General features: G+C 39.3%; 1 long non-coding RNA gene across 1 annotated transcript; it reads right to left on the bottom strand.

The window, feature by feature from the left end:
* Positions 1–11103: 11103 nt before the first annotated feature.
* Positions 11104–12670, bottom strand: LOC125366212. Its single transcript, XR_007213818.1, has 2 exons — positions 12313–12670; positions 11104–12248 (listed from the first exon to the last, which is right to left on the bottom strand). It is a non-coding gene; the product is annotated as an uncharacterized LOC125366212 (long non-coding RNA).
* Between the last annotated feature and the right edge of the window lie 9923 nt (positions 12671–22593).

Here is a 22593-nt window from a genome sequence, read left to right on the forward strand (position 1 = left end):
CAATTGTTCTGAAGGGTTCTTTTTTTTTTCTCTCTCTCTTTTCCAGAAAATACTACAAGCTTGAAAGCTCTGAGATAAGGAGGGAAGTCTACTGAGTGTGTATTTACCATCTCACAATCCTTCAATGAGGGAAGACAGATTAGCCTTATTTCTTGTTGGCCAGATACTATTGCACACATTACTTGAGTACTTGAGGTCAATGAAAACAGAATTTATGTTCCCAGGTAACTCTTTCTTTGTGCTCAAGGCTTGCGCTCTACCATTTAAGCCACAGCTTCACTTGGTAACTCATTCATGAACCAAGCGATAGACATTGTTTCAGTCTATAGCCTTATTGACAGGCTGTACTGTCACCTCCCTTGGTGCAAAATATGTTCATATGAGTGACATTTAAAAGCTCATAGATACCTCATTTTGATTTGCCTGAGGGGTATCATTTCTCTTCTGTATTATATGATCTTTTTTTCTACTCGGGTGTTACTGTATTAAATATCACATAACTTTACTAAATATGTTAGATAAAATATACCTTAAGAGTTCCCTTTTCTTCAGTGTCTAGCCACTCTTCTCTCTGCCTCATGTCTCTGGCAAGTGTAATGAAGGACACTTGACTCTTGCTATAGTATGCTCTGGATAAATAACTTCTGCTTGTGTTTGGTTTGGATGTCTTTGTTTGCGCTCACACTCTCGATTGTACTTTACGAAGAAAGTATTAAGTTGCAAGATTATCCATGGGCAAGTGGGACCATCATTTGGGGAGGGGGTACCAAACATCAAATGTAATATCAATAATTCTGAAAGGCAAAGAAATCGTAGGACGGGGCTCAGACTGGGGTTGAGAGTCCTTCGACCTAGATCAAATCTCAGATAAATTGATGTGACTCAGTTCCCTTCCCAGATATATCACCAAAAGTTGCACTTCACTGAGTCTCATATATGCAGTCTAACTTGGGCAGTTGTATTGTTTGTGGAACTACCCAGAACCAATATGACGTTTACATGTGGATAGTTTAACGTGGCTCCATTTTTTTAGAATATCCATTTTGCCTTTATCTACTGAAAATAATGCAGTCTCTCGTATAGAATTCTTATACAGTCTCAATTTTCTTACCTACACATTGCTCTAACACATACTTTGTAAGTTTGCTTAAGAATGGAAGCAATTGCTATGGATATCAAAGTTCTCATCTGCAATATTCAATATGTAATAGCTACAGTTCTTTGTTCTCTTGCTATGGTTATATTTCCAAATGAACACATTTTTGGTACATTTTTGAACATATTTTGTACACAACATTCAGAAATCAGATTTGGAAATGGCTTTCTACTCACTAATGTTTGAGATTTGATTAACTCTCAGGTAAGCACTGTTAAGTGAAGCAAAAGATTAGGATACTGTCTTCATAATTCAGATGATAGTAACTATCAACTGTTAAATCTCCCAGAACTAGCACGATTGAATATTACACAAGCAGGAATGTATTTTTACTTCCCCGTGACTTCTACCAGTTCTAACTTCATCAAAGTTATCAGGGATCAACATTGTTTTTGTGCAGGACAGAGAAACCTATATTTAAAATATGTTATTTCAGAAATGCAGAAGGGATCGCCGAGCAGAAAGGTCACCTCTTCTAACCTCTGAAGTATTCTGTATTCTCTTTTGAACTCCAAACCTATTAAAAAAAATAATCCAACACCAGTGAGACACTCACTGTGCAGACATGACGCACACAACATTTAATATCCGAATCAAACAAAGGAAAAATTCCTGGGCATTCTAGGTGCATTTTTGTGACTGCGATCACCAAATTCAGCGAGCCACTCAATCTCAAATGAGACATGACCTCAGGAGAAGTTTGTCTCTTGACTGAATTACAGAACTCCTGCAGTGTGCTCCTCTCTCCCCAGTGACGTCAGGGAATTGTAGCTCAGAGGTTCAAGCAAATATCTCTGCAACAAATATCCTGTGGGCACATCACTGGCTTTTTGACACAGAGGTGATATAGTGGTTGAACTTGAAACCAGGATTGGAAGGAATTCCTTTATGAAGATTCTAAAGTCAGAAAGTGTTTATTTTTGCCTGGTAGGTTCTAGTAGAACTACTTACGGCAGCTTATGATGGAGAAAGATGACATGCAGTAGCTCTTTCTAAACAGCCATGGTCTGTTAAATTCTATAGGGAATGCCACTCAGGGTAGACCTTCAGAACAGTTCCAGGGTGATCACTAAGTTTGCTACTGTCCTACAGTAGCTATTTCAAATGGTTTTGGTTACTTTTAAATCTAGATTCCTGTTTGCTCTCCTTACCACCCCCCCTCCTACGTAAAAGCAAATTACACTTCTCCTTGTTACTCAACCACAATTCTTTCCTGTCCCCCACTCCCTCTGGTCTTCTTTTCTCTTTTACTTTCTTTCCCATGTCCCTGATTGTGGATCGACTTTCCAGTATCTCTTGAGCCTGTTCCTTTTCCTTTATTCCTTGAGGTTAGGCAATGAATTCCTTACTTGTTTATTATTTCCCTATCTTACATGTTGGTCAATCTATTCTCACCCTCAGAACCAGAATTTCCAATGTTAAAGATTTTATCTCGTATTCTCTCGTGTCTCATTATCTCGTATTTCATATATCTCATATTGTACTAATCTCTTCTCTTTCTCCTCTGTCTCTATCTCTGTCTGTCTGTCTGTCTCTTATCTGTCTCTGTTCCTCTCTGTTTCTTTCTCTCTCTGTCTCTGTCTGTCTGTCTGTCTGTCTGTCTGTCTGTCTGTCTGTCTGTCTGTCTCTCTCTCTCTCTCTCTCTCTCTCTCTCTCTCTCTGTTTCTCTGTCTCTGTCTCTCTCTGTTGTGGTATGCGAACACTAGAGCTTGAACTCAGGGCCTAGGCATTGTCCCTTAGCTTTTTTTGCTTAAAACTGGTGGTAGATTACTGGAGCCAATGCTCTACTTCTTTCCTGCTTTTGCCAGAAATAAGACTTTTTTGCCTAGGGTGGGCTTGAAACCTTGATTCCCAGATCTCAGCCTCCTGGGTAGCTAGAATTATACATGTGAGCTACCAGTGCCCAGCGGTGTGCATCTCTGTATCAAAGCCTTTTAATACTTCCTGAGAACAACTCATGTACATTACAATGCTTTAGCACTGTAAACTTGCTCTTCAGCTCCTTCACATTTTTGTTCCCTTTTCAGGTCCCCAGATCAAGCCAAGTAAACAGGATTTTTCCTGCTTGCTCCTGTTCAGTGCTAACAGGGTCTTTCTCCACCAGTTCCATTTAGTATGAAGAGAGGAAGGGTGGAAATTGCACCCTCGGGAAAATGTGACTCAACAAGTAACTACTGTAGAATAGATTCACCAGAGAACAAAAACAAACATGTCCATAGATATGAAAAAATTTAGGAGCCTACCCAAAAGTGAAAAAAGGCTAACTGTGAAAAATAAGCTTAGTCATTAGTGTGATTTTAAATTAAATATTTATAGATTTTTTTTCCAAAGTTCATGATAAGGACATGAATTGTTAGTGAATTATATAAACACATTTTAAGACTCTGAAATAAATCTCTTTTTTCCATACCAGCCTAAATAAGATAATTTCTTACCAAATCTAATTCTTATCATGCTCAGTTTCTTTTCTTTTCCACTAAGAAAAAAATTTTAAAAAAAAAACAAAACAAAAAATTTCATGAGTTATGGCTTAGTGGCTTATAAGAGTTTGGCATAGATATGTCTAACTTCATGAGAAGATACACTTACTCATTGATTTTATTTGTAAGCATGAGCTAAAGTGGATTTTTGTGACTCAAGTATTAGAAGCCAGAGGCTTTCCTTGCAAAATTTGTTTATCTCTACATTCATAGAAACTTGGAAGTAAAATGTTGAGTGAAGTCTGGACAGGTTTTTGTCCCATCAAAAGCACTCCACTAATTATGAGTTAAAATATATTTTATGCTAGGATCCCAAACATGAGGACTGTGGTTCAAATCCAGCCTGGGTAAGGGAGTTTATGAGACTCTGACCTCCAATTAATCACCAAAACCCTGGAAGTGGAGATGTGGCTCAAGTGGTAGAGCGCTAGCCTTTAAGTGAGAAACCTAAAGGACAGCACCCTCAGACTCTATGTTCAAGTCCTACTACTGGCACATACATACATGCATTCATACAAACATACATAAATATGTGTATATATATATGTATATATATTCCTAAAAGTGACAGTCACAACACAACTAGGATGTTGTAGCAACTCTGAAGACATGAATTAAAGTAGGGCATGGAGCCAGAGGCGGTTCAAACCAACTCAAAAGACCATTATTCACGCATCTTAACAACTTACATCCTGAGGTCTCACATTGGCAACTTGAAATCAACTATGCTTGGAATAGTTACTCCATGGAATAAGAAACTTTGCAAATCTGTCTTTTCTTTTTTTCCTTCCTAAAAGAGTTCATTGTTAGATTTGACCAAAACAGGTTGGGGGTATAGCTCAGTGATAGAATAATTGCTTAGTATCTAGCATGCCCAAGGCCCTGAGGTAGAGCTCCAGTATTAAGCAATCAAAAAAAAAAAACAAAAACAAAGAAAAAAAAAAGCATTCCGTTGCTTAAAATTAAGTTAATCTTAGGTCAAACAGCCCCAACTGTCTACTGTTTTGCAAGTTATTTAGCAGTATGACATTGGCCCCTTTTCCTTGTCACTACCCAAAGTGACAGATTGCGTCAACACTCTAGGTAGTGGGAACAACAGGAGACTTTGGAAACTTTTTTTTTTTCCTGGAAGAAGTGAAGCTAGGGTTAGAGGGTAAAAAGTGAGGACCAGATTCTTAGCTTTATTTATCTGAAGAATTGCCTGTTGCAAGGACACAACTTGTTTTGCCTCCTGTCAGGGGACAGCACAAGGACCGGAAAGTCTTCTGAAAGCCAGGAGGAGGCATGTTATTTATCTGAGTTTAAGGAAGAATTTCCTCTTTCATTATTTGGAGTCATCATAAAATAGGAACAGGGGTGTGCGTGGGGACCATTGAGGACCTGCTCTATGAAAACTCACTTGCAGAGGAGCTCAGCCAATTATGTCTTGCTATATTAATTCCCTTCTGTTGATCCACACCAAGACTTCAATTTTCTCTCTCGATGATTTGACTCACATTTGACAGTACTCAGAGGGTCTTTGCACCGTGAGGTACACATGCATGTTGGGTATAAGGTGCTACCACCAGCTGACGAAACATAATCCACTCCAATAGGAAATTGTACACTGTTTCACTGTTCAGTTCTAAAATTAAATGATTGTCATCGTTGGAGAGGAGAGGCTTGCTGACACACTCACTACTAACTTACTTATGATTTCAGATTTTGAGTTCTGTTAGGGTAAGCCTTTTCACACCGGCACACTCTTGCTGAAAAAAGGAAGGTATGCCAGGAAGATTGAAATGACTTGAGAATCAAGAGTAGTGAGAGACTTGGGGGAGAAGCATTCGTTTCCTAAGTAGGACTTCCTTCTTTCTTCTGATTCCCAAGGTAGCTAGGCAGAAAGAATAGCAGGAAAACTTGGAGCTGGAAAAAAAATGGTAGCTATAAAGTTTGTTCCCATCACTCTATGGGTCTGGTTTCAGCAGGGGCTGAGGCTCACCATAGCAACTTCATGGTTTTCATTACATACAGAAAAATCAAATGGATGTGTCTATCCATTACCTACCACAGTAGCTACATGGGCTGCAGAAAAAAAATGACACTGGTTTTATTTCTTTTCCTCTGCTCAAAATAATTTCACTGATCTATTCTGTTTGATGAACATTTAATTATCTGAAAACATCTATTTCACTTAGTTTGCACATTTTTGGACTCCAAGATTAGTGTATTTTATTAGCTTCCTTTTTACTTCTCCGACCATACTTGTTTCGAGCTAAGTTCTTTAAACATTTTCCATTTTTCTCCTCCTTTTCACTACTCAGAACATTATTCTCCCCTCCATCAACCAGCCGACACCACTCTTTATATTCTCTTAATTGGATCTATTTCCACTAATTATATAGCACTTATTTTTATCTTTGAATATTTTAATATTGAATTCTCTATTTTGATGAGGTGCTTCACCGCTTAAGCTAAGCTATCTGCAGTTCCTCCTTTCATTTTCAAAAAGGACCTTCCATTGTTTACCAGCTGGCTAGGAACAGTCATCTTATTCATGCTTTGAGTGTCTCTGGATGACAGGAGCAGGACTACTCAATACTTTTCTGCTATTGTTTTGTTTTAAAATATAAGTTCATTTATGTCTGCTAAAAGATAATGGAGACAGACATTTGTGTTATTTTCCTCTTACAGATTAGGGGTGTGAGCACAGAATGGTTGTACTACAGTTAATCATTCCAACTGACATGATGGCACAGAATTCCCACGTCTTACTGTTCTGTGTACTCTCTCTCTAAAAGAAACATGGGACAAGTTGATTCATCATGTAACAAAATTAGCATGATTCTCAGAGGAAATAAATTAATGTTTTTACTCTTCCTTTCTGGGAAGTGTGCCTCTCTACCTATCTTCCTTGACATCTAGCTTCTGTTTGGAAAGATGTTCGCATAAGCTTGGCCACAGAGCCCTAATAAAGTCAAGCATTGCTTTCTGTGGTTCAGTTTTTGCAATAGAGACCATCTACTTATAGAATTCCTCTTCCATAAGTTTGACCATGCATGCATATATATGCATATGTATTGGTGTCTGTTTTCATATGTGTTTATATTTTGGATCTAACTTAAGACATATGAGAGAAAACCATGCATCCTTTGTCTCTCTATACCTGACTTATTTCATTTAGCCAGTTTTGTCCAACGGCACCCATTTCCCTGAAAATTACAATTATTTTCCTTCCCGGGTGAATTATATGTAATTATATATCATATATATGTTCAAGTGTGTTTATTGGTTATATCCTGACTTAGAAATATGGTAAACTCTGGGATAGTTTTCCATGGTGTAATCCCTTTGTATAATTCGAAGACTGTTCAATAAAATGAATACCAGGAAGCTGAAGTAATTCTTGTCTGAGGAGCATGGCATTGATTAGAATGGAAAGAAGAAAGGTGGGTTGATACAGTCATAATACTCAATGTACACATGTGAAAAAGGAACTGGGAAACTTGATGGGATGGGTAATGTTGAAATAGATGAGGAGATGATAAAAGGTGACATTGATCAAGATGCTTTGGGCTTTCTACTCCTAAAGGAACAATGTTGATTTGAAATCCCTTTGTGCAACTATATAAAGTTAACAAAAATTAATATATGCATAGATATGTGTTCCACTTAAAATTAATTCACCTTATTGTATTTTATGAAGAAAATTCATATATTCATATATATATATATATATATGAGCCAATCCTCTATTACAACATTTACTCATTTACTCACCTGGGGCAAAATTCACATCTGTGGTATTACGTACCCAGGGGCAGCTTTGATCGTGGGAACATGTTTAGCAATGTCTGGTCACATTTTTATCTTTTACATTTGGGAGTTGAGCTTACCTGACAAACAGTGGGGAAAAGTTTGAGGTGCTGTAGGCATCGAAACTCTTCATACAACAAGTACTACCTGCAAAAAGAAAACAGAGAAACCCAAGACTAAAATGCTTATATCTAAAAGATTCTACATGTTGAAGAACAATTCTGCTAGAAGAAATCTCACCACTTTCTTCAATGTTGCTATCAAAGCTATCTAAAAATTATATCATTACCTATGTAGTTTTATATTATCAGTTAACTACGTTTAGTAAATTCAACTCATATCCCCTATGTCCTATTTTTGCCATGCAGTTTTTCAAGGACTTCGTCTTATCAATGACTCAATACTAATGCCAATCTTAAGGTAAATGGGTATAATTATAGATCTTTTGAATTGTAGGTGGTTCAAGCCAAGTATTTCTATATGACAGAAGAATGAAGAAAGTGACAGGAGCAAAAATAATTAGTTCAATTCTTCATTTTTTACACAATTATCTGAAAACAGGTGGATAGTGACATGGCATTCATGAAGAGAATCTAGTGATTGCTTCAGTAATACTGTTAAATTCTCTGTCTCTCTCTACATACACATACACAAACACACACACACACACACACACACACACAGTGCTAGTCTTGAGGCTTGAACACAGAGTCTGGGTATGTCTCTGAGCTTTTGTTCTCGGTGCTTGAACTCTATCACTTGAACCACAGCTCCATTTCCAACTTTTTGGTGGTTAATTGGTGGTAGGAGTCTCATGGACTCTCCTGCCCAAGATGGCTTTGAACTGTGATGTTCAGATCTGAGACTCTTGAGTAGCTAGGATTACAAACATGAGCCATCAGTTCCTGGTTCTCCCTATAAGTTTTCAATGAATCTATAGGACTAAAAGAACACCTCTTCATGAACCTCAAACACTTGTTTTCAATACAAATGGAACACAAAACCAATTGGAAGGTATTTGCTCAATTAGGGAATTAGTCAATTATCACATCTTAGGTGACAAATTATACTATCTCGCATGTTAAAACACAAGTGGGCTGGGGATATGGCATTAGTGGCAAGAGTGCTTGCCTCGTATACATGAAGCCCTGGGTCCAATTCCCCAGCACCACATATACAGAAAACGGCCAGAAGCAGTGCTGTGGCTCAAGTGGCAGAGTGCTAGCCTTGAGCAAAAAGAAGTCAGGGACAGTGCTCAGACCCTGAGTCCAAGGCCTAGGACTGGCAAAAACAACAAACAAACAAACAAAAAACAAACAAGTAGGCTTGTTCCTATAAAATCAAAAGGAAAGAAAAAAAAACCACCTCAGATGTCTTCCTTTCCATCTGCACACTTTTCTAATAACTTCAACAGCAGAACATTCTGAAAGTACAATGTAAACTCTCTCTGCCTCCTCTCAGTCTGTTTTCCTTCTTCCTCTTACTTGGGCATATTTCTCCAAAACCTTATGGTAACATCTTTCTACAGGGTCATCAATGATGTCCCCAAGCCCAAGTCTCATGCTCAGTCCTTAGAGCTCCTCTTGCTATTAGGTCCGGAATGGATGGTTCTGCCTTATTTCCTTCATTCCACATCTGAGCGCATGGCTTCCTGTCTGCTCTAGGCAGTTCTCCAGTTTCTGCCCTTGCTTCTCCCTTATCTTCACCTTCTTCCTCTCAAATTGGGTTGCCGGAGGCCTGAGTCATTAGAATACTTCTCTTTCAGAATTACCCCTTCTGAGTCATCTCACTGATGGCTTCAAGTGCTGTATATGTACTGGTCATTTCCAATCTTAGACTTCTCTTCTGAACCTTCACCATTGTCTCCCGCATCTCATGTTATTTTGCTATCTCCTGAATATCATCATTTAGTTGAAGAGGATATCAAACTTACCTCAATAGCAGTCAACTGGAGAGTTGTCCCCTTTGTAGCTCGTTGACTCAGTGCTATCATCCTGTTAAAAGGCACCAGCATTCACCCATTTTCCTAATAACAAAAAGATCCACATTTTATGACTAATTTATTCCAAATAATGTCTTCATAATGAATGAGAAATGAACTTTTGAACAACTTATTTCTTCTCTCAAATATAAAGGAAAGCAAACAAAGGAAACCATAACATGACACCTGCTTCTCAGAGAACATCTGAAAGTTTGTCCTTGGGATCATGACCAAGGTTGTTTGTCCACTATCTTTCCAGGGGCACACATTTCCTTGCAACCAAAATGAAATGAATTGGGCAAGAGACTGTTTGCCTTAGGTGTAGAATTACATCCTCAGAATGGGTGTGGATTTGCATAGAAAATGCTTGACTGTGACAAACCATACTTAGGAAGAACAGTCTTGGAAGAAGTTGGACAAGTCCCCAGGTGGTTAGGAGAAGGCCCAGTTTGCTTTCTGGGTCAGGCAAGTTTCAGGGACAATTTGTAGCTACTTTGTGATTTGGGAGGGAGGATTCTTGTTACTGAAAAGGCTAATAGAGATATGATCAGGAAAAATACCAAAGATTTAAATGGACAAGAAGAAAGCATAGTTCTCCTGGCTTCTTCGTTTCCAGTCAGCCACCATTGGCAAGGCTACCTACCATGAGTAGGCATGGGAACCAATGAAAGAAAGTGTTGATTCACTGGAGAGAAGCTGGGAGCTCAGTGTCCTTTGTCTGTGGTGAATGTGTCCGGAAAGGCAAAGAAGAGCAAGATTTTCCTGTGGGCTTTCTCATCTCCATGGTGGTAGGTGCTGACAGCTTCAGAGAATATACTAGAAGGGCAGAAAGGAAAGAATACTGAGACCTGTCCGAGGCAGTGTGATTATAACGTGCAAGGGACACAGAATTTGGCCCTGAATCTCCCCTATCTGTTTGTAAGGTAAGACCGAGGAGTAGTGCTTTACAAAGTGATCCACGCCTGAACAAATTGCTCCCCTGCTCTCCTGCAGCTCATTCTGTGTGTGTGTGTGTGTGTGTGTGTGTGTGTGTGTGTGTGTGTGTGTGTGTGTGTATTCTGCTAACAGACATCTCTATCCTGCTCTCAGGGAGCACTAGCTACCCTTTATTGCTGTACAGTCTGTTGCTGGGAATAATTTTTGCTTTCTCCTTTCATCTATGGGGTGTTCTGAACCAAAAGAATTAAGAACGCAAGCACTGTTTGTAGAACCGTGAAGGGAAATAGCATTCAGAGAAAGAGGGCTTGGAGGGATGATGAGTTCGGCAGCTGAGTGGGGCTGACTACGGTAGGACAGCACGGAGGAGGCGAATCTTTTAATTTCCTGTGGAAACAGGCATTCAGAAACCCGGCTCGCTGTCTGTGTGTGGCACTTTTCCAGCAGTTGCAAAGTGACAAGGAAGGGATATTAAGAATTTGCAACTGTGATAAAATATGTTGCTGTTGATCTGGAATTAATTCCCTCCTCCTGACGAGATAAATGCTGAAACCATGCTTTGTGAAATGAACAATGGTTGGTGGATAACGCCACCAGTAAAATGCCTGAAGTCTCAGAAGCTATGAAGGCACAGGACTTTCTAACTTTTAATGTTTTCCTTCTATTTACTGATTTCTTTCTTGACTGTTTGCTATGGAGTAAATAACACTTTGCGTATGCCAAGCCTGCTGATTCTCTCTCTCTCTCTCTCTCTCTTTTTCTAACAGAAGGGGCACAGTTAGCAAGACTGCAATGTGTCTATGAGGAAGGAGACTCTTAAGACTATGTGAAGGTGTCCTCATGAATTTAACCATAAATATTTTAGATAGGAAAAAGAACTTTAACTCTTTCCTTGTAAAATAAACCTCCTTTTTCTCTCTTCTCTTATCTCCAATGAATCTCGGAATAATCCTGAGGACTCAGAGGAAATTAGAGGCAACCACCCCCAGAGACTCTGATAACCCATAATCTGAGAGATAGAGGCTAAATTAGTTACTCTTCAGCTGAGTGAATTTTCCTGATTTCCTGTAATCTCTCTGCCATTAAGTGGGCCAATCTCTTAGATACTGCTTAATCTTTTTTTGATATAGAGGCTGGCACATAGGAAGCACAAACTTAATGACGGGGTATTATTATTATTATTATTCTGAACTCTGTTTCAGAAAGGAGAATAATTAGGATACAACGTGTGAACATGTTTTAAGTGCTTCCACTCAAAGACTAATATCCCAAATGGCTCACGTCCAGGCAACACAAGCATGATTTATTCTCAGGTTTAGGAAAATGCAAGCCAACCAATTGCAATCTTGTTGTGAGGAAGGTGGAATATAGTTATAACATCAGAGGCAGCTTTGGAAACTCATGTTAGTGATGGTTTCTTCCATGGTTTTCAACGTTCAGCTTGTAGACATCCACCGTTGGCTTCACCCCTCTGTGGCCAGCACTGGAGCCAAGGTTGGAGAAGATATGCTAGGATGGGCTGGCGTGAAAGATAAGCAGTCAAGGAGAGTTAGGGCCAAGGACATTTTGTTATGCGTGCAGAGTGTAATAGAGACGAATTGTTTCACATTTTGATCTTGTCAGATAGGGCCATACCAAAACATCTGTTTTGAACTAACTCTGCCCAAATGGACTTGTTTGCCATCACCACCATGACAGCTTCAAGTCAGTCAAGGCAGAAGTTCCTGTTTCATAAAAGCACCAAGATTCAAGTGAACATTTCAGAACCCTTGCTGTTTTACAAATCTATCTCATTTAATGTTCATAATCACACCGTTGAAGGGATAGGAAGCCAAGAGGGAAAATAACTAATTTACATTACTAGGTCAACAAGAGAGGTGAGATACAAACAGAAATCAACCTGTCTCTTAGAGCCAAATCTAAATGATTAAGGTATAATCATTATTTGGTTTGCAACATAATACATAATTTATCTGGAATGGCCCCATAAGGCCCTCACAGCCACTTGATAGTTAAAACCAGAATTTGATTCACCTTCAAAAAGTAGTAGCCCCCAAAACCCAATATACTAGGTATGAAGAGTCATTGGCCCAGAAACACCGCCACTGTTGGATGCTCTTTATGTGTGTGTGTGCTGTTATCCGGGTTTTTCCTTGAGAGTTGCTCAGAATCAGTGACTCAGTCTGAATGGTTTTGTTGGGGTTGCTGTTTGCTTTTGAAATTTGAGATCTCTGCAGAATTACAAAACAAAAATAGAAACAAGTCAACTGCTGGGCACTAGTGGCTCACGCCTCTAAGCCTAGCTACTCAGGAGGCTGAGATAGGAGGATCATGGTTTGAAGCCGGCCCAGGCAGAAAAGTCTCTGTGAAACTGTTACCACCCATTAAGCACTCAAAACCGGGAGTGGTGCTGTGGCTCAAAGTGGTAGATGCCAGAGCCCAAGCTCCATGACCAACAATTAAAAAAAAGTCAATGGAAAGAAAAAAGTCAATGAATTAGCACACGACAAATAACAGCAAAGTAAGCCAATGTCCTGTTTAAAAAATTAGAAGATTTTTGGGCGTGGGCATAATGACTCACACCTGTAATCCTAGCTACTTAGGAGGTGGATAGAAGAGGACTGTAGTTCAAAGTCAGCCTGGGTCAAAACATTAAGGCTTTTTCTCAGAGAATAAGCATGATGTGTTGTGATTCATGTCTTAATCCAGGTATGAGGAAGGTATTGATTGTCAATTGTGGTCTGAGACTGAAGGCAAAAAGAGTTGGAGATATGACTTAATTGGTTGAGTGCTTGCCTCATTAAGCACAAGGCCTGAGTTTAAACCCCAGTATTTCAACAAACAAACCAACAAACAATGATAAAAATTAGAAGACTTGGGTGCTTGATGATGTCTTCCTAATACTATGTACTTTTAATTCTTTCGGATGGATGTTTACCACTGGTCATCTCATAATACTGTATTAAAAGCTATACACTGTGTATACAAAATAAAAACAGCATAACCCTGGGGTCTACTGGCTAAATATATGGCATCTCTTATGCCAGCTACCTGGAGAGAATTCATGTTCTCATTATTGACACAACTAGACGGCCATACAACATGTATTCAACAAAGTTTTGAATACAGGAGTGTATATCTTTTAACAGTTTATTCTAGTATTTATTCTAGTATTATTTCCAACCCAATTCCTTCATCATTCCAGGGACTTCTATTACAAAGTAAGACACACAAAAGAAGACAGAGTCAACCTTTCCATTGTAGATAGGAAATATCTCCAATTATACACAGTGTTATTACTTTCACTGGATGAAAACCTACTTCCTTTGAATCCATGCCTTGATTTCCGGGAATGATGTCTTTCCATCCCACTCCCCTGCTCTCTGTCTCCCTGCTCATCTCTGGTATCCTGGGTTGGGTGTGGATGAGTTTTCAACACAATCCAGATGCCCAAATATCCCTATGCCTGGGACCTTTTCCAGTCCCTGGAGGGCAAGATCTTTGACACATCTCCCTGTTCCTGGTTCTGAGATGGAGTATTCCTTTGTTCTCCCATGTAAGCGGGTGAATACCACATCTCTGGCAACTCAGGCAGTATTTCTGATAGTTAATTCCACTTTGGCTCAAGAGATTGTGCCATCCCTCTTTTTCAGAAGTCAAGTCTGAAATACAATAGATTCAAGACAGATCTCAAGTGAGTCAAATCCTTAATAGTTTGTTTTGGTAGGGTTTCACTGGTTTGATAATCATTCATTATAATTGTATACACTGCTCTGTACTTGCAAGATGGATATTATAGAGACCATAAATTGATGTGTCTCAAGAAAATTTGAGAGCTACCTTTGATGCTGAAATATGTCCCTCAACCTGGTGTCTGGAGTTAGAGGAATGGCATATAATCTTAGTTCTAGATACTTGTTTCAAGCCTTCTACACAAATAATAAGCTTATTCAAGGGTATGACATCAAGCATTATGTACCATTTGTTATCTAGTTAGAGAGACCGAGTTATAATTCCATATCTTTGACAAACTTTAGGTCATATAGTAAACTACTCATTTCACTGTCTTATCTGGGTAATTGGCAAAACATTAAAAAATTGAAAGCTTGCTGTTTTGGGTTGTTCACTGGCAGTACTTGGGGTATGAATTCAAGGGCTCACACTTGCTAGACAGGTATGCTACCATTAAGTCATGCCTTCAGCCTGTTTTTGCAGTTATTCCTGAGATAGGGTTTGGTGTCCTACCTAGACACTCACTCGAACCCCGAACCTCTTAGTCTAAGCTTCCTACCTTTGCTGGGATTATAGTCTTCTACCACCACACCCAGCTTCTGTTGTTGAAATGAAACAGAAGAGTGATCCTTTTTATCTCAGCCCCTAATCTAGCCAGGATGATGAGCACCAGTTATTATCTCAATAGTTATTTTATTTTTGAGATAGGGTCTTGCTAATTTTTGTCTGGGGTGGCCTTGAACGTCTATCTTCCTGCTTCTGCTTACCGAGTAGATGGGATGACAGCTGTGCAGAAACATACCCAGTTAGTACTGTGGTTGGGGTCAGGAGAGATTAATCTGGTACCAAGTGCCTGACAAGAACGGTTGAGCTGGGCTGGGGGCAAGTTGTCACCAAAAGCAGAAGCAGGGAACACAGACATATCTCAATGAACATCTTCAATGGTCTGCACGCTAGACTTGCAAGCTTTGTTCTTCCTTTGATTTTCCCACCGTTTTCGATTATGAATGATTCACGGGACAAATGTTTCCTTACCATATTGTGATCTCATCTCTTAACTATGTAGGGACATAAGCTTTGGCATGAGAACATGCAATTTGTTGGGGGGGGGGTGGGGGAATCTGTATTTGAAGATGGATTTTGAATCTGAGGGAGGAGTTGTCTATGGATTGAACACAGGGGCTACTGCCTGGTATGATACACTTTCTCCTGGATGAATTTACCCAAGGAATTGAGCTTTAAATTCCTGAACTGCCTTTTGCTCAATTACCTGGATTTTTTCCTCTGGATTGTATCATTCTATGGTAATTCAATTAAGGATAACAAAATACACTATACAAAAATGGGGTCTTCTTTCTAAAGAATATGATTTTTCCCAAGCTAAATGCAATTGGATTTCTCAGTACTTCCTTTCAACGACCTAATTTTCTTCCTTACTCTCAAAATTAACAATTAAGCAAAAAATAGTGTGCTAAGAAGTACCTTTGACTCTTAAATGCTGGGGCAAAAATCTAAAACCCAGCTTCCTTTCCTTCCTTCCTTCCTTCCTTCCTTCCTTCCTTCCTTCCTTCCTTCCTTCCTTCCTTCCTTCCTTTCTTCCTTCCTTCCTTCCTTTCTTCCTTCCTTCCTTCCTTCTTTCCTTCCTTCTTTCCTTCCTTCCTTCCTTCCTTTCTTCCTTCCTTTCCTAATATAGCAAACTCATGATCACTTTGGTACTAGCATACTGTAGAAATCTTCATTCTGAGAGCTGTCTGGGCAGAATGTCTGTGGTTCTTTTGCGGGGTTGGGGAGGGGGGGAGGCGTCTTTGAACTTAGGGCCTGGGTGCTGTCCCTGAGCTCTTTTGCTCAAGGCTAGCATTCTATCACTTTTAGCCACAGCTCCATTTCCAGTTTTTAGCCATGGTCCTCAGATCTCAGCCTCCTAAGTAGCTGGGATTACAGGTTTGAGTCACCAGTGCTGGGCAGTCACAGGTCTTCAAAGGTAGTAGAAGTTCTCATAATCCCTAATTGCAATATTTACAAAATCTCAGATAGATTTAAATTTAAATTGATTAAATAGAAGAATATGTAAGGTCATTTTCTGTTGTTTTTTCCCCAGTCCATTATAGTCATCAATATTGTTGACTATGTCATACAAACTCTTATAGAAAAGCCTTTGAGGGAAGTTTTCCCTCATCTACACTAAATTCAGTATCTCAGTGCCTATCAAAATGAATATTCCAGCCCAGGGTGTGTTGCAAAAAAGCACTCCCCACTTTTTTGGTGGAAGATATTACTGACTCGGGTAGAATGATTTACATACCTATTCAAAGATAATGCAATTTAAGCCTTCCAAATTAGAACATGGTGATGTATTCTTACTCTGTAATACCATAGTGGAAACATTCAAAATACAAGTGGGGAAGGAAACAGAAAATTAGATGCATGGGAAGCTGGGAGTCTTTCAAATGCACTGTCTTGGCAGGTACTTCTATCTTCCATTCTCTGTAGCAAGTGGCAATGCTTTCCTAGCTAAGGAGTCTGGAGTGGGCAGACACAAATAGAAAGCTAAGCTCCTATGATAATAGCTTGGGGTGTACGGTATTGTTCTCAGAGGCCATCTATCTGGTTCTTCCTAGCCTGGATCTTTTGTCTTGTGTTTTTAAGTCCTTCACAGTGTATCTGTATACACAGGGGAAATGGGAATTGAGCCAAAAGCTAGCTAGGCTTGCTTTATTTTCCTTCCCAATAAAGATGTCCTAAGTTTTCATTTTGACAGCTTAAAACAGAAACTGAAGCATTTAAAGGTCAAAGGAGTTGTAGACACTATCCAGGGAGTTTCTGGTCCACAAGTAAATCATGTCTGTGAGTTGAATGATTCTTGGCAGTTAAAAGAGACTAATAAATAGACTGTAAATTGCCAAAGAGGACCATTTACAGGCCTTTCTCACAAGTGGGGGTAAAAAATGCCCAGCCACCAAGAGATAGGACTTGGATTTCTGTTGGAATACCATAAATACCAATCAATGCTTGAGAAGGTCAAAAGTCATGGCACATATGCTTTCCATAACTTACATTTGTTTGGGAATGGATGGCTAGCTTAGTCAAAGCAGCTGCAATGCAAAACTCTGTGAGGTCTATTAAAGGTCAGTGGCAGGCAACCTGGCATTTGGAAACTCAGTGCGAAGTGTTGTCATCGGTGAAAAGTGAAAAGTGAGTGATTGTGTCACAGGACTAGTACTTTAAGTGATACTTGCTGTTCTTCTGGGCAGCTCTGTCGTGTCTTCCTGAAAATTATGAAGGTCAAGGCAATTAGGCCCTAAAGTGAACGATATATCCAGTAAGTCTCGAAAATGGCTCATTTGATCACTCACCTCCCTCATAAATAGTCTGCAGTCAACTTTCTTCTTAGAGGGATTTGTATTTGAATGATAGCATTGCTTTGCATAACATGAGTCAACTTTCTCTTACCATTTGGTTCCTTGAGAATAGAAGCAAGAATATGTTCCCTGTGATTAAATACTTACCAAATGCCCAGTGCTCTAAGGAGGATGGGGCAAAGAGCTTCATTTTTACTCTCACAGTAAGTAATCCTTGCATTTGGATTTTCTGGTAGGCAAACATGAAGTCAAAGAGATATATAACCTGTACCAACATGGTTGCCCTACTGGTTTGGTTCAGATTCATATCTTTCAGAATCTAGTGTCACATCTGAAAAAATTCAAGGTAGTAGTAGTAGATGTCAGTTTTGAGGATGGATGAAGATCAAGTGGAATAATCAAATCAGGAGGAATGAGACGGACACCAGAAATCTACACATGCCATCAACTTCCATTCAATTTTAGAGGCAAATTATTAGAAGGGCACACTTTTAAAACACTGCCACCTGTGCTGCGTGTAGGTTATCTGGGTGAGGTGAAGTATGTCATCAGTATGTGTTTTTTGACTTGGTGAGGGTCAGCAACTTAATTAAGTAAGTTGCTCCTTAATTCATAATTGCCCTCAGAATTCATGTATTTCTTTGATTTTAAAAAATTGGTCAGTATAGATCTTAAAGTTGTACAATAGCAAAACTTTTTAAAACATTTTCTTTCCAATACTATTTAAAACACTAAGGTTAAAAAAGACTCCTTAACTTGAGGCTGGTAGCTTATGTCTCTAAGCTTATGTCTCTTATGTCTCAGGAGGATGAGACCTGAAGATGGCGATTTGAAGTAACCTGACTAGGAATGCCCGTAGGACTCTTATCTTCAATTAACCACCAAAAAAGCATGAAGTAGAACTGTGGCTTGAGTGGTAGAGTGTCAGCCTTGAGCGTAACAGCGCAGGGACAGCACCTAGGCCCTTAGTTCAAAACCCAGTACCAGCAAATACACACACACACACACACACACACACACACAGAGAGAGAGAGAGAGAGAGAGAGAGAGAGAGAGAGAGAGAGAGGGGAGAGGGAGAGAGAGAGAGATTCCTAAAATAGACTTTACTGTATGTAGGCAAGAGATGGAGATAATGGAAGTATACTGTGGTCTGCAATAGGGAAGGGGTAAATGGGGAAACTGAGAAGGGAAACTGAACATCAATGCCTGTTTAGTTCTTACTCTGCAATATGTTGCTCTGACTTGTTACTGACAGCTTTCCTGATTTCTGCAATGGGTCTCAAGTGGCTAAATCTGATCTGACTCCCTTTTTTCTCCACCTTCTTATTTCTAATGAGATCTGGTTTTACTTAGATGAATTAAATGTCACTGTATTTGTTTCTGTAAATTGTTCCAGAAAAAATTACAGCATCAGTCTGATTTTAAATGTCTGTAAGACTGTCTGCCTCTCTGGCTATTTATAGCTGCTTTTAAAAGTTCTAATAAATGCTTTTAGATTACAATTGGTTTGTTTTCTCCTTTCTCTGCCTCAAAATTGGTACACTTCAAAGTAGGAACTGAAGAATCTGTTTTGTTTTGTTTTCTTTTGCAGAGGATGCGTGTTTTTATTGAAAAATTATAGAAACACAGGAAAAAGATCACACCAAATGTAGAGGGCCACAATTATCATGTTGTACATTATTCTGTCTTCTCTTGCTATTTAACTATATTTAAACTTAGAATTTTTATTATTCTGGCTGTTTTATAATCCTGTTTTTATCTGCATGAAGCAATTTGGTACAGATTTTTCCCGTTAGTCTTGACCTTCATCACTTTAATGGTTACAGAGTAATTATGTGATTATTCCACTACCTATCAACCAAACTCACAATTATTAGATGCTTTAGCAACACTCACATTTTGTCAATTCCAGTAGCGCTCCAATGCACCAGTGTAGTCAAGTCTTTGTGTTTATTCATGGCTGTGTCTTTGGAATAGCTTTTTACTAGTGGAATTTCCGTATCAGATGGCATATCAAATTCAGGGTGTGTGTGTTATCACAAGTAGCTATTGACCTTCAAAAACACTTCAAAGTAAAGATATTGACCTATAGATAGAGAGAAAGTGAGATGTATATTAATAATGCAACTTAATATTGGCAGGATAATATTCCCCGTAATTTAATTGTAAATCATATAACATAAATATGTAATTATGCAGCATATAGTATGTTAATACAGATATAACTAACTTAACATATATTTTAAATCCTGATTTCCAGAGAGTTCTGACACATAGTGGCAAGTAATTATTATGCTACAAAACTACAATCAGTTGCAGGCTATCCACTTAACACTATAGTATATCTTTTAAAAACTGTCCGTCAATCCAGGCAGAATGGTTCAAGCCTGAAATCCTAGCTACTCTTCGAGGAGGTTTGAAGCCAGCACAGTATCAGTTGAGGTGGTTGACAAAGTCATATTAGTGTACGTAGAAGGTATTATGAAAATGCACATTCATCTAATTTTTTTTGCCAGTCCTTGGGCTTGAACTCAGGGCCTGGGTATTGTCCCTAGGCATTTTTGTGCTCAGGAATAGCTCTCTACCACTTGAGCCACAGCACCATTTCTAGCTTTTTCTGAATAGTTTAGTGAAGATAAAAGTTTCATGGACTTTTCTGCCTGGGCTGGCATTGAACTGTGATCCTCAGATCTCAGCCTCCTAAGTAGCTAGAATTTATAGGTGTGAGCCACCAATGCCCAGCTTTATCTAAAATTTATCTGATTGTGTTTCTTTTCAAGTTTCCATTGGTTCACAAGTAGAAAAAAACATCCACAAAGAATTTTTTTTTGCCAGTCCTGGGCTTGAACTCAGGGCCTGAGCACTGTCCCTGGCTTCTTTTTACTCAAGGCTAGCACTCTGCCACTTGAGCCACAGTGCCACTTCTGGCCGTTTTCTATATATATGGTGCTGGGGAATTGAACCCAGGGCTTCATGGATGTGAGGCAAGCACTCTTGCCACTAGGCCATATCCCCAGCCCCCCCACAAAGAATTTTTTAAAAAGCAAAACATCTCAAATGATTTAGGAAGCAAAGATACTTTTTGGAATAGAAGCATAAGGCAGGACAAAGTAAAAATATGATCATGAAGACTGTCTCCCTAAAAGGAATGACATGTGTCCCTCCTTCTCCTTGAATATTTAGGTAGGTGCCACCCCATCATTTGTCATTATGGCTCTCCATTTTTACCTTCAATGATACCATTCAACACACTTTTGTCCATCTTGCTTGCAATGTTCTGATTGGTTACTTCCTCCCCAGACAGAGGTGGAGGAACCATTGTAGTGAGAGAGGGCTCCTATTTACAATCCTAGCGCCATCTGCCATCCTAACCCCAGACATAATCACTTCTTACTTGACCAGTATCTTCCCCTGTCCATCCTTCAATTTCTCCAACCAATTGTCCACTGCACAGCCAGTAACCATTTAAAAATGCAAATGTTATCATGTGCTTGCCTTAGGTAAGATACTTCAATCGCTTTCACTGTTGTTGAAAGACACAAAATTCACATCAACCTGTAAGATCCTCGGTGCTGCGGCTCCTTTTAGCCTCAATGTTGCTCTGCTCCTATTACTGGTCACACTCAGTTCTCTGGAAAGTTTGCTTGCTGTATCTCTGAGCCACAGAACCTTGACAAATACTCTTTCTTCTGCCTGGGAAGTTTTTTCTTTCCTCTCTTATCTCATGAACTCCTGCTCAACTTTCACATCATATCTTAGAATCAATCTCTCTCTCTCTCCTTCTCTCTCTCTCTCTCTCTCTCTCTCTCTCATAGGATAAGATCCCAGAGTAGAGGTATTTATTGAGTTAGAGAAAGATTGTAAAAAGCTAGAGTTCCCAAGGTTGCCTGCCATCTATTATACTGTTTTGTATTATATTATTTATTCATTGTGAAAGCCATTCCGAGATAAATCAGCTACTGTTCTTAAGGGTTAAATGAGTACAATGAGGCTTACAGCATATAAGAAAGATGATAATTTCATGAAGCTAAGGTGTGGTGGAGTCCAAACTAGAGCAGGAGTCTTTGATCTCCCTTTTACTGTCCCTCATCCACTTTCATGTAGGAATCATATTATGATTTGGGACTGTGCTCCATAGTAGCCAAGGTTGAATTTCAGTTTTATGATGGTTTCTCTGGAAGAAAGAGACAAGAGATGAGTGAGAAGGTAAATGGTTATGTAAGCTAGGTGAAATGAGGTGACAGATTGGGAAAACCTGCAGTCAGTGATAAAATGCCGATGAGTTCTTGTAAGGATGCTCTGTTCTTATGAGAAACAGGTCTTGTTTTAGCTTAGAACAAGGAGCACAGCAGAGAACTACTCACATACATCAGGAGGGCCTTAACAACCAGATAGTGACTACCATCTTAAACAAACAAAATAGGATATAGCAAGCCAGGTTGGAGTGAAAAGCATTTTACCTAAGGCTAGATGAATGGAGCATGCTGTGATTTTGAATGTCAGGCTCCCCGCCAAGCCTTTTCAGATGGTACCTGATATGTAGCAACCTCCTCTCTTGCTTCTGGCCTTTCTCCACATTGACACTTTATTTTGTTTTCTGTATGGTTGTTATGACTATCACAGATTCTTTTGCTCTATTCTATTTGTCTTTATTGATGTGTAAATTCCTGAACATAAACTCAACAAAGATGTGATTGTGTCCTTCAGTGTTGACAAGTGAGTTTGGCACCTAGAAAGTATTCGATTTGTTTGAAATGAATTTTAAAGAATACGTGAATGTTGGGTGTTGGTGGCTCATGCCTGTAATCCTAGCTAATCAGGAGGCTGAGATCTGAGGATGGCAATCCAAAGCCAGCCCAAGCAGGAAAGTCCATGAAACTCTTAGCTTCAACTAACTACCCCCTCCAAAAAAAGCTGGAGGTGGAGCTGTGGTTCGAGTGGTAGAGAGCTCAAGGACAGTGTTCTGGGTACTGATTTCAATCCCCAGGAATACATACATACATACATCATACATACATACATGCATGCCATAAGACTAATTAGTACTAATTTCAATAGGGAATTTAGTGGTCATTGAGGAAATGCTTCCTTTGTGCAACAAAAAGATTGAACTATGTCTTTTAAAGGGACATAGAATCTCACTCTAATTTCTAT

The sequence above is a fragment of the Perognathus longimembris genome, chromosome 17 (assembly GCF_023159225.1).
Source record: "Perognathus longimembris pacificus isolate PPM17 chromosome 17, ASM2315922v1, whole genome shotgun sequence".
NCBI lineage: Eukaryota > Metazoa > Chordata > Mammalia > Rodentia > Heteromyidae > Perognathus > Perognathus longimembris.